This window comes from Prionailurus viverrinus, chromosome C2, assembly GCF_022837055.1.
Source record: "Prionailurus viverrinus isolate Anna chromosome C2, UM_Priviv_1.0, whole genome shotgun sequence".
Classification (NCBI taxonomy): Eukaryota; Metazoa; Chordata; class Mammalia; order Carnivora; family Felidae; genus Prionailurus; species Prionailurus viverrinus.
In genome coordinates, this window is record NC_062569.1 from 63,746,054 (window position 1) to 63,753,695 (window position 7,642).

General features: G+C 42.4%; 1 pseudogene; it reads right to left on the bottom strand.

Annotated features, from left to right (window-relative positions):
• Positions 1-355: 355 nt before the first annotated feature.
• Positions 356-538, bottom strand: LOC125174456 (ATP synthase membrane subunit K, mitochondrial-like; annotated as a pseudogene).
• Between the last annotated feature and the right edge of the window lie 7,104 nt (positions 539-7,642).

Genomic DNA, 7,642 nt, shown 5'->3' on the forward strand with positions numbered 1-7,642 from the left:
CTGACTCTCTAGAATAAGGGTAGAGGAAAGGACTGAGCTCTCTTTGCCTAGTTTCTGTCACAAAGTCACTGGTAAGAGGAGTCCTCCTCTCTGGGGAGGAATCAGAGAGGGACCAGATAGACAGCAGAAGCATTTCTTGCACTGAGTGCCCACCACATGGAGGGAGATATCAATTAGGGCCTGATAACCATTGTTCTATGAAAACCTAGAGACAACCAAGTGGGAAAGTGATGAAAAATGTAAACTGGATTCTATTTTTCCAGGTTCATAATGTATTGTACAAACTGAGTATCACATGGTGAGTTGACATTAGCTTGTCCAGGCATGGGAACTTAACAGATGAGGTACTGACTGTTTAGAGTTCGTATGTGGCTTTCATAGCTGGAGGTTTTTTAGACCTTAACTTCAAGTATAAAACTACCAAAGCAATGCCGCTGCATGTGGCCAGTACACAATTCATTCTCCCTGTGGGAGTATTGGACTATTTTTTAATACCAGTGAAATGGAATTGGGCATGAGTTTCTGGTACTACCATGATTTCAATCTCACAAAAGACACAGATTCTGCAGCCCATACACAGCTACCTCTTGGCCCAGCTGGAAGAAGCCCTGTAAACTGGATTCTGTGGGTCTCAATATGGACACACTCTGCCTTCCCAGTATTGATGTTTTAAAAAGTATCAGATTGCCCTGCATCTGGAGGAATATATAGTGGTGTTCTTATCACACATACATACACACACACACACACATACACACACACACCCTTCTGACTATGACATTGCAGATGGAGTCTACAAAAGTGATCGTAATCTCTACAAGCTTTTCATTTTTTTATATTTTTAATATGAAATTTATTGTCAAATTGGTTTCCATACAACACCCAGTGCTCATCCCAACAGGTGCCCTCCTCAATGCCCATCACCCACTTTCCTCTCCCTCCCACCCCCCATCAACCCTCAGTTTATTCTCAGTTTTTTTTTTCCAACGTTTATTTATTTTGGGGACAGCGAGAGACAGAGCATGAACGGGGGAGGGGCAGAGAGAGAGGGAGACACAGAATCGGAAACAGGCTCCAGGCTCTGAGCCATCAGCCCAGAGCCTGACGCGGGGCTCGAACTCCCGGACCGCGAGATCGTGACCTGGCTGAAGTCAGACGCTTAACCGACTGCGCCACCCAGGCGCCCCTATTCTCAGTTTTTAAGAGTCTCCTATGGTTTGCCTCCCTCCCTCTCTAACTATTTTTTTCCCCTTCCCCTCCCCCATGGTCTTCTGTTAAGTTTCTCAAGATCCACTTCAGAGTGAAAACGTATGGTATCTGTCTTTCTCCGTATGACTTATTTCACTTAGCATAACACTCTCCAGTTCGATCCATGTTGTTACAAAAGGCCATATTTCATTCTTTATCATTGACAAGTAGTATTCCATTGTATATATAAACCACAATTTCTTTATCCATTCATCAGCTGATGGACATTTACTCTCTTTCCATAATTTGGCTATTGTTGAAAGTGCTGCTATAAACATTGGGGTACAAGAGCCCCTATGCATCAGCACTCCTGTATCCCTTGGGTAAATTCCTAGCAGTGCTATTGCTGAGTCATACGGTAGATCTATTTTTAGTTTTTTGAGGAACCTCCCCACTGTTTTCCTGAGTGGCTGCACCAGTTTGCATTCCCACCAACAGTGCAAGAGGGTTCCTATTTCTCCACATCCTCTCCAGCATCTATAGTCTCCTGATTTGTTCATTTTAGCCACTCTGATTTGCATGAGGTGATATCTTAATGTGGTTTTGATTTGTATTTCCCTGATGAGGAGTGATGTTGAGCATCTTTTCATGAGCCTGTTGGCCATCTGGATGTCTTCTTTAGAGAAGTGTCTATAGAAGCTTTTTATATTATAGGTCTTCTCCAACCCTGAGACATCTTGTGTAATCTGGCTACAGGTGAGAAATTCTTATGGGACCTGTCAGAGAGTAAGCTTTGCCTTTCCCTCTGCTCTGTGGGGTCTTTTTCCAGGGGCCTTGGGGATATCCAGACTTTACCCTGATACCAATGACTTCCAGTTTCTCCACTGGTTGTGAGCTAATGCAGCTGAAGGTGGCTGATCAGCAGACTATATGAGGGGTGGCATTTTGTAAGGTGTCTTTACAAAGTTTCCTTCAGTGCATATTCCCCTGGTTTTCATTTAGAAAATGTGGAAGTATTCTGCCCTTATCAAACTACTGGTATCCTGCCTGCTACAGCATTGTAGGCCAGAGAAGCCTTGAATGGTGTGGTTGGGCTGCTTTCCAGACTTAGCCCTTAGCTCTAGATCTATTATAGAGAAACTTCCCTAGAACTTCATATCCTCTTGGAACAATGAAAGGGCTATAACTCTTTCCACAGACTGTTAGTTTAATGTGAAAGACAACACCTAGTTGGTTACTGATATGCTTTTTGGGACATGAATTTGAATCTTGTGGAATTTCTCTTGTGCAAGTTGGGTCATGGTATCAGTCTCTTTCCACTGGCCTCAAAAGTCATCTTCTGTCACAAAACAATCTAGAATCTCTTCTGAGTCTAATTATGTTTGGATTATAATTTTTAAAGCTTGGGAGTTTAATTAAAACCGAAATGGGAGTGCACTTTACATTTTATTGGTTGGAGCCCTTCTGATTAATTGCATTAGATTGTTAGTACCTCCAGAAGATTTTCTTATTTTATTGACGTAAGCCTGGACTTTATAGGCAAACTCAGTGTTTGCCTGTTCATCTATTTAACAGCTGTTTAGTGAATGCCCACTGCGTAGTAGGCTCTGTGCTGGGCATGGAGGATAAATGCACGCTCAAGGAGTGGAATGAAGAGAAAGGCACACTGGCCAAACATTACAGTGTAATGAGCAACGCAATGGTGGTTTACTAGAAACAGTGGAAGGATGGGAGAGATGTTGAAGGCAGCCTGGGCGAGTCATGAAGCAGTTGAGCTAAACTTGAAGTATGATACGGGGTTTTCAAAAAGACACAAAGGGAAAGAGCCTTCCAGGCAGAATGGAAGGCTTAGAGAACATGGCATTTTGGGGAAGTTCAGTATTGGAGCACCAAGGGCAAAGGAAGCAGGGGGTGAGGCCTACAGTTGGCCAGATACTGCTCTTACTGCTGTATATTAATTCTCTTACCTAATTTTGACAACACTATGGAGGTGGTGTGCTTAGCTCCATTCAACAGAGAAGAAAACTGAGCCTTAGAAGGATTGTATAACTTGCTCAGGATTGTTGACCTAGTAGTTGTTAGGGTTGAGATTTGACCCCCATGTAGAAGCAACATTCATCACTATACAAAACTGCCTCCTTATGTTTATCTTCATGCTTCAGCTCACAGACAAACTTGGTTTTCAGTCCCAACAAGTAGCTGCTGAAGTCCCTGTTTTCACTGGAGATACTTTTGTCTACAAGGTCAGCAAAGACAGCTGGTGTATGGAATGCGGCCATTTTACATGATCACTCCTTGACTAAAAGAAACGCAGTTCAAACCCCATTCCTCCCAACATGACAATTGCTATGTGGCAAAGCTTCAAGCTCAAATCTGAGGCTCAATAATTATCAGCTAATCAAATTGTAGTGCCACCAAAATTCAGGCATACCCTTAAAGTAGCTTCTGCAGGGTTTGAGTTGTCGAGGAAGTTTTGGAGAGGGCTGTTTGAAAGTAGAGGAATGAGCGTGTTTATTAAAAAAAAACATGAGAAAAACAAGCGTTAGGGCTTTTACCACTGGGCTTCCTGGGAGGCTCCATTCTCCTGATACCTGAGGCCACGCATGAAGGGCCAGCTTGGAATGATGGAAATGCCGGAGAATCTGCAGTCTTAGATCTTAACTTCCGTCACGTCAGACCCCGTTGGAGTTTGGGCAAGAAACTTCCTCATTTTGATTTCCATGCTTGCATAGAAGAGTGGCTCAATGCCCTGCTTCTGGGGCCAACTGGGTGTGCTCAGGCAAGATGCACAACTCTGTGTTGGTTTCATAGCTGCAAATCAGGGATAGAAATAGTTTCTACCTCACAGGCTGTTGGGAGAGTAACTGAGCCCAGGCGGAGAGGATCTTAGAATGGTGTTGACAGAGAAAGCACAAGTCACATGAGCTTTCATTACTGTTGTTTTCCTCTAGTTCTGGACTTCCCTCCTCCATCCAAGGCGAAGTGATCATTTCTGCAGAAAATCATTCTTCTTTCTCTTTAAAATTTTTTTCTACTTAAGGAAGGCAAACTTAAACTTCTTTGTGTTGTAGTACACTTGCCAACGTTGAATCGACCTCCAGCCTGGGCATAGCATGTCCGGCACTTTGTTTGCTGCAGCTCCTCAAGACCAATGGGAATCCATTTTGTTCAGACAAACAATGGTGACCTTTTCTCCTGTTTGCTCTGTGGCAAAAATTATTGTCTTTTTGCCATAACCAAACATGATGATCTTTGTATAATGGAAAAACAAATATCAAACTTTTTATTTGTTTTTTTTCGACGAAGAAAAACCTATTTTAAGTTGGCAAATTCCACTGGAAATAAATCATATTGCTATAGAAACCATGCACAATTACCCCTGAAATGTGGTTGCTATATATGTTCTTTAAAGGCACATGCGTGAAGCATTATATTTTAGCACGTATTGACTTTCAATTCTGTTTCCATAGTGTTAGACAAGAACCCGTCTGCTGACTGCTTCTCTGTTCAGCCTTTTAGGATTCCTTGCTATCTTTGGGATGTGAAATCATGTGGTGAAAACCACAAAATTCTTGTGATTAGTTCTGGCTATGCTACTTCTGTCCATGTGTCCTGGGGAAGGTTTTCCAATCTTTCTGACCCAATAAATTTATACATTCTCTAGACTATAAAAATAATGATAATGTCCCATAAGGTCTGAGTGAAGATAAGTGAGATAAAGTGATATCTGCATAGGTACTTAATGCTTTCTAAAATGCTGTGTAAAGGTGAAACAGTTTTGCTTTCAGAAAACCTACCCACTGAATAAATTACATATCCCAAGTAATGTTTGGAGTTCCTGTATTTTTCTTAGAGTTCGGTTATGACAAGTTGAAGATGTGTGAATGCATACAGGAGGAATGCAGACCTACTTGGGGTAGGAATCCAGCAACATTACTCACTATCTATGTAATCTTGGGCAGGCAGCATAACCTAGAGAGGTTATGCTTTACTTTCTTCCTCTTCAAACTGAAAAAATAAAATAAAATGCGTATCCAGTGTTATTGAATAGATTAGAAAAAATTTACATGTCAAACACAGCTCCTGACAGGCAGTAAGCACTTAAAAATGGGACTTGCATGAAATAATGACGTTGTGCCCAAGCTGACACCATTAAACAAATTCCCGACTACTCGGCAATTTGGAACTTGTTCTACCAAAGGGAATACCATTTGTCAGCACCTGGAGATTCTTATCAATTCTTGAAGAACATTTGTTTGGAGATAAGAACTACTCATGGGTTCTGCCACAAACGTTTAGTGAGCATCTATTAAGTGCATGGATCAGCAAGGTGAAATGGCTATTTTCTTTCCTTTGCTTCCTTTCCTCCCCTGCCCTTCCTGTCCCTTCTCTTTCCTTCTTTTTTTTTTCACTCATTTTCTTCTCTTCTTTTCTGCCTCTGTTTTAAGGACAATGGAATGCCAGTGGAAGAGCAAATCATTCATTTAGAACTGGCAAATCTCTCAGGCTGTTATGCCAGGAGACTCATTTGAAGTTTATGGCACTGAGGTAACAACACGGGCCTCTGGATGGTTGGCACGTCTGAATGTTGCCTCAAAATTCCTTTATGAGAAGCAGCTGAGCATTTCTTGAGTTTCGTCTAAGGAGAAAATTTGCGAGATGATGCAGTAGAGTCAATAATGTCTTCCAGAAAAGATATGTGGAGATGTATTTGGAATAATGTTCTTCTTCATAAGGAAAGTAGATGAGAATAAATTTTTCACTGCATAGAGTGAATGCAGAATCCCAGAAACTCAGATACAATATAGTATGTTTTGAGTGTATAAACTGACCAATGAGGAAAAAAGGAAGAAGGGTTTATGAAAGTAAAAGTTGGAAGATGAGAAGGAAATATCACTCAAAGTTCCCCATATCTGAGATAAAGATTTCCACCGTGGGCAGAGAGGAATGGCTGGAGGTAAGATTTCATCATTACAGATTACATCATTGCTCTGAGCAAAATACCCCATATCTGCTTACCTTTTCCTTCTTAAATCACAGCTTCTAGGTTTCCTCCTAATACAACCTTTCTGCACTGCACCTGCTCAGTCAGAAACACACACACACACACACACACACACACACACACACACCCAGCTCCTATTCCTCTATGCCCGAAACCTGACTACTGAACAGAGACCCAACAAAAAACCACAGAGTTCCAACAGAACTTGACTACCTAACTTTGGTTTGCCAGGCAATTCTTTTTGTGTCCTGGATATTCCCATCCAACTGGTTTTATATCAAGATCAAGGCCTGATGGGGAATTCTAAGAGACTCATCTTTTCAACTCCCACCCATTTCCTAGAGACCCTCTGTGCAGAGTGGTTTCATGAACTTGACCTGCTGAACTCAAGGGAAGAGGTGTTCAGGTAACAGCTACAGGTATGAAATATGCCAAAGGAGTAGGTTTCCGAATTGGGGTGAGCCAAGATGGAGCTAAGATGTAAGCCGGGGGGGGGGCCAAAAATGGCAGAGTCAATCACTAGACAGCCAAGAGCTGGATGGGATGTTGAAGCTGGTGGTCAAAGGGAGCTGAGGAAAAAGGAGGAGTTGGCATCAAGCCCAGACAATGTAAACAGCCTTAAAGGCAGGAGAAAACACAAAATTCTTGTATTGGTTTCTTCATTTATTTGTTTTAAAATCTATGAGTATGAACTGAAGCAGAGCTTACCTCAACCTATAGGCATTTTGGTTTTTGTTCTGTTCTGTTCTGTTTTGTTTTGTTTTCTGGAATAGGAATCTTTGATCAGTCACCATAGATGTGGCCAGTCTAGGCCCTGGGAATTCAGATGGTGACACGGTGTAGCGGTCTGGGCATCACTCAGCTCTCGATTTGAGTGCTAACTCAGCCATTTGTTGCTGTGTCAACTTTGGCAAGTAGTTTAGCTGGCTCCAGATCTCAGTCTCTTGATTTTAAAGTTGGAGTAATAATAGGTATTCATAGGATGGTTGGGAGGCTCGAACGAGAGGAAATGTGTGACACGTCCGAAACAAGGGATGTCCCCAATATGTGGCAGCTGCTTATGGTTGTTGTTGAAGTCTACTGCATCTCGCAGACTTTGGCAGAGACCTTCCCATGAATTGCTTCTCTTGGCTTTGGAAGGGAGTCAGGGGAACCGTGGGCAACCTTGAGTTCACGCAAGTTACTCTGGCCCAAGGGCACGTCATGGAGTTGGAGATTAGACTACCTGCCACGGCTTTGTAAGAGTAGCAGTTGGCCCTGCTTCCTACAGCTCTGCCTCAGGAACAACAGGGCCTACAAAAGTGAGCCGCATCAAAGACTCCCATCTTGTGGAGAGCTATAGCCCCACTGTGGTCTGACTTCTTGCCCTTTGCCTTTTTCCTTTTATTTTTATTATTTTTTTAAATGTTTATTCATTTTTTGAGAGACAGAGTGTGAGTGGGGGAGGGG